Raw genomic sequence first — 5,590 nt, forward strand, 5'->3', positions numbered from 1 at the left:
TAGTTTATATGTGACACACAGTTGCAAGATTGGCCTGTAGCTCTGGGGTAGAGAAGGGTCCTTTCCTGGCTTCAGTATCAAGATGATTTTGGTTCTCTTAAATACTGGGGGGTACATGTCCAGAGTGCAGTATATTGCTAAAGAAGGACGCCAGCCAGCATACAGTTGCGGGGCCATAGTTCTTCAGTAGCTCAGGATATACACTGTCAAATCCAGCTGCTTTACCATTCTGGAGGAACTTCAGGTCATGCTGTACTTCCTCTGGAGAAAATGGTCGAGAGTAGATGGTATGAGGTTCAGCTTCTTGTCTTAACCGCTTGAGTTCAGATCGAATTTTTCTGCTGTATTTCTTATCTTTCATGGGCCTGGATGAGGAGACAATGTAGTTGGCAATGTTCTCTAAGTTTATAGATGATCGTTTTCTTGCTGGCTTGTTTGATGAGTCCAATTTTCGGATAAGTGACCAAGCTTTCCGGCTTGAGTGAGTAAAGCTGATCCTTTCAACAGTTTTGTTCCACTTTTCTTTTCTGCCACTGTCCAAGGATGCCAGCAGTTCAGTAGCTTTCTCATGACTGTTGTCTTGTTCGTACTCTTTGTATATATGACTAGTTTCCTCACTCCACTCAGGTATGTAATCTTTATGGAATCCTCTCGGAATACTTCGCTTAACAGCAGCTTTGATTAGTCCCACACAATGAACGTAGTTCTCAGGAGATGGTTTTACCCATCTTATGTTAGCATCAGTGTACGAGGAGTACAGTTTCCAGTCAGCTTTCTGAAAATTCCACCGAGTTTTAGGTGTTGATCTAATTATTCGGATTTGCAGACCGATTTTATAGATTATGGGCCTCTGTTGGCTTTGTGGGAAATCGTTCAGTACTTGCCTTTGTGTTTGTGAAGATTGGTTCATTAGTCCATGTGACATAAGACACAAGTCTGGAGAATAATCATGATCCCATCATGCTGAATGGAATGTACCTTTGTCCTTGGCATCATACACCAGTATTACATGTCATAAACCTCATTTTAGGTCCGTATTGAAAAATTTTTAACAGTTCAACAATAATAAAGGTGTTTCAATTTATTCCACCTATTCAATACTTATATTTTCACATAGTTGTTACATAATTAAATTCAAATTTAATTATGTAACAACTATGTGAAAATATAAGTATTGAATAGGTGGAATAAATTGAATTTAATTATGTAACAACTATAAGTGAAAATATAAGTATTGAATAGGTGGAATAAATTGAAACACCTTTATTATTGTTGAACTATCATACACCAGTGTCAGATTGTTAGTCTGTCCATTCGAATAGTCTATTGCCATTCTCATCACTATTCTTATAACCCCATAATGTATGATGGCTGTTAAAGTCATCTAGGATCATACTATTTTCGGTGGGTTTTAGTGTGATAGGGTCTGGCCAATTAACCATCGGTGGTTTGTAAACGTTCGTGATACTAATATTTTGAACCTTGACAGATGTGGTGAAGATATTATGCATGGAGTCTGGTGGCAGAACTTCATACTTGTCAATATCGTTCTTCATATAGATGGCGATGCCATATTTAGGGTGGTGAAGTCCAGTAGTTAGTTTGTACCCAGGTAGTTTTCCCCCGGTAATCTTGATGTTCATCTTCGCAATGAGTTTCCTGTAGCACCAGAATATCAACAGAATGATCCAGGAGTATCTTGGATACGTATTCACTTTTGGCTCTTCTTATACCCTCAATGTTTAGTTGACAGATTGTTAATTGAGGGCCTAGTGTCCATGTGTAGGATGCTGCGCCCTGAAAAGGGCTAACTCTTTGATTGTCATTGCCGTGAGAGAAATGTAATAGAGTGCAGTTGAACAAAGGCATGTGATGCAGGTATATTAGATTAGGAAATGAAGTCTTAATGAAGTAGATGAATATTGTTACTTGGGTTGTAAAATAACTAATAATGGCAGAAGTAAGGAGGACATAAAAGCAAACTAGCAAAAGCAAGGAAGAGCTTTCTTAAAAAAAGAAGAAATTTGCTCACTTTGATCATTAATATAGGAATCAGAAAGATGTTTTTGAAGACTTTCGTCTGCAACATGACATTGTATGTCAGTGAAACATGGATGATAACTAGCTCAGAAAGAAAGAGAACAGAAGTTTTTGAAATGTGGTGTTACAGGAGAATACTGAAGGTGAGACGGATAGATCGAATCACGACTGAAGTGATACTGAATCAGATTGGTGAGAGGAGATCGATTTGGCTAAATTTGGTAAGAAGAAGAGTTAGAATGATAGGACACATCTTCAGAAACCCAGGACTTGTTCAGTTGGTTTTTGAGGGAAGTGTAGGTGGTAAGAACGGTAGAGGTAGGCCAAGGTATGAATATGACAAGCAGATTAGAGCAGATGGAGGATGCAGTAGTTATGTAAAAATGAAAAGGTTAGCACAGGATAGGCTGGCTTGGACAGCTGCATCAAGCCAGTCTATGCGCTGATGACTCAAACAACAACACTTAAATAATGAAGGAAATGCTTCTCTTAGATGTCAAAAGTAGCCACCATCTTTGACTACATCAATGTCATACAGCAACACTGGACTTAACTCCACATTTCACTGTTCTGTGTATATTCTCTGTGCATGTTTTAAAGCTTAATAAAAATAGCTGTTTGTTTTATGCTGGAAGTAAATGTGTGTCTCTGCTATTTCATTTTCATCAGTTATGGCCCAGGATTGTGAACTGCATGAGTATATTACGACTTTCTCTATAAAATTGTACCGTAATTGTGCAACATGACTGAAGACAGTATAAAGTTAAATATCCCATTACTGAATGATGGCAGTTACATAATTTGGAAAACAAAGATGCGAGCTATTTTCATATGTGACGATTTATGGGAAAACCCGAAGATGCAAATGATGACAGGAAAATTACATTACGTACATTAGTACATTACGTCTGTCTCCATAGTTAAATGGTTAGTGTGCTGGCCTTTGGTCACAGGGGTCCAGGGTTCGATTCCCGGCAGGGTCGGACATTTTAACCCTCATTGGATAATTTCACTGGCACTGAGGCTGGGTGTATGTGTCTTCTTCATCATCATTTCATCCTCATCACGATGACCACCTGGCGAATTGAACATGTCCTTGGACACTCCCAGCACTAAAAGTCATACGCCGTTTCATTTCATTTCAGCGTACATTATGTTAGGTGTCGAGGACAGCCAACTCATTCATTTTGCTCATCTGGAAAACGTGTATGGTGCATGGAAAACAATGTCAAAGAAATACGAGAGATCCGCGTTTGGCAGCAGGTTGTATTTATGTCATAAGTTGTATGGAATACACTATCGTGGTGGCTCAATAAACAAGCATATTGATGCATCATGGAAGTGGTCAGATTGCTGCGCTTGTCAGGTAAGCCTCTTCAGAATGATGAAATCATTGCAGTGTTATTGGTGAGCCTTCCAGAAACATATTCAGAACTCGTTATGGCACTCGAAGGTCATGATGAAACAAATTTAAATGTGGTGTACGTAACAGGAAATATACTCGATGAGTATGAAAGACATGTCGAAGTAGGCCAGCCGGGAAATGATGACTTTCAGACAGCACTACAGTCAACCGCAACAGGCTCAAGTAAGGTTAGTTATCATAATAAAAAAGGATCACACAAAGATGCAAAGAAAGAAAAATGAAATAAAAATTATAAGGACTGGGCGAGTTGGCTGTGCGTTTAGGAGCACCCAGCTGTGAGCTTGCATCTGGGAGATAGTGGGTTCAAACCTCACTGTCGGCAGTCCTGAAGATGGTTTTCCGTGGTTTCCCATTTTCACACCAGGCTGTACCTTAATTGAATCGTTTGTTTCAGAAACAACACTTCTCCAACATACCAAATTGTTCAGAAAACAGGAAAAACTGTCTGTAGTGTGTAATGTCATATCTATCCTTCCGATATTTATTATGCTTATTCTACTGTTGAAATGACTCTGATAGATAGGTTGTTTGTATGAATTAGTCCAATACGTTCCTTTATAGACTTTGTTAAAAATGGTGGAGACGTGCTGTTTCTGCAACAAACACCATTAATGAGAATATAAGGAAGTGTAACATTGATTTTAACGTCATTTCAATTTCAAAAGGAACTTTATTAAATAAAGTACAAATTTTGTACTGAGGAAATACAGTGTTTAGAGCCATTATTTAATAGTCATTTGTAAGACTTACTTATTTGCACATATTATGATTAGACCACATTGTATAGAAAAATAAACAGAAGAATACTCCTTTTATGTCCCTTTCTAAAGTTCATAAAACAAAACAACACAATATAATACAAGTAACATGTAAGTCTCTTATCTTTGAACAATACTTCTCACTTCTATTGCGCTGATATTGTTCATGCAAACAGTTCATTATAAAACTCATGGTGTTCTTCTGGTATGTAAGATTCTAACTTCTTTATGTCTGCTAATTTCTTTTCATTCAATGGAATACAGCCTTGTGGATAAGCAAGTCTAGTTGGTAACACAGGAAGACGGGTTGCAGAAATAAGCAACTTGAAAGTATGAACGCACAGTCCATCAATACAGTATTTTCCTAAGACATGATTTGCCTCATACTGAAACTCCATAAATTGATTTATATGAAACACGACTTTTGCATCTTTTTTTACACCTCTTCCTAGCGACTCAAGTGAAGTAAAAATAACACCTCTCCAGGATAAGTGTTCTTTCTGCACAAAACGGAAACTTTCATTCGCGACTGACAGGCAGAGATACATGGTAGAAGTGTTTTTTCTGCACAAAATGGTAGCACTTCGTGCATTAATCATGGCAGTATTAATAACTCATATAGTGTCAAAAAGTGGAGAAGTGCTGTTTTTGCAACAAACGATTCAATTAAGGCCACAGCTGCTTCCTTCCCATTCCTAGGCCTTTCCTCTCCCCTCATCGCCATATGATTTTTCTGTGTCGGTGCAACGTAATAGCAAATAGCAATTATAAAGAGACACAAATATGTTATTTTTAATACCAATATAGTTGGTTGGTCTGTTGTTGGACATTATAAATTTTCCAGCTACCTCATTCCTGGTTGCCAGCGTTTTGCCGCAGTTTGTTAAATTGGGTACATCAGTTGGTAAATAGCACACCTACCAAGACTAGTGCATACTGTGGAGGCCACTGTGTAGGTTACTTAGAACCACTGGCAGTGCCAATGCACTATGAGAGACTTTGTCTCATTTTCAAAAATTGATGCCTGCCTGGCCATCAGATGATATCGATGTTGATTCCCATAGTGAACCTGAAATATAGTTGGTCCGTTATTGGACATTATAAATTTTCCAGCTAACTCATTCCTGGTTGCCAACATTTCGCCCCAGTGTGCTAAGTTGGGCTCATCAGTTCTGATAAGGATGTCTGCATCTATGGCATCATCGTTTGGGGCACAGGGATTCAAGTATCTACATGTTCGCAGGAGGTAATATGCAATAATTGTATTAAAGCAAAACTAGCTCATTCAAAGTTTTCAGATGATATGCCAAGGGAAACAGAACTGATGAGACATATCCGTTCCAACTTTTGCAGGCCTATGCAAATG

The sequence above is a fragment of the Anabrus simplex genome, chromosome 8 (genome assembly GCF_040414725.1).
Source record: "Anabrus simplex isolate iqAnaSimp1 chromosome 8, ASM4041472v1, whole genome shotgun sequence".
Taxonomy (NCBI): domain Eukaryota; kingdom Metazoa; phylum Arthropoda; class Insecta; order Orthoptera; family Tettigoniidae; genus Anabrus; species Anabrus simplex.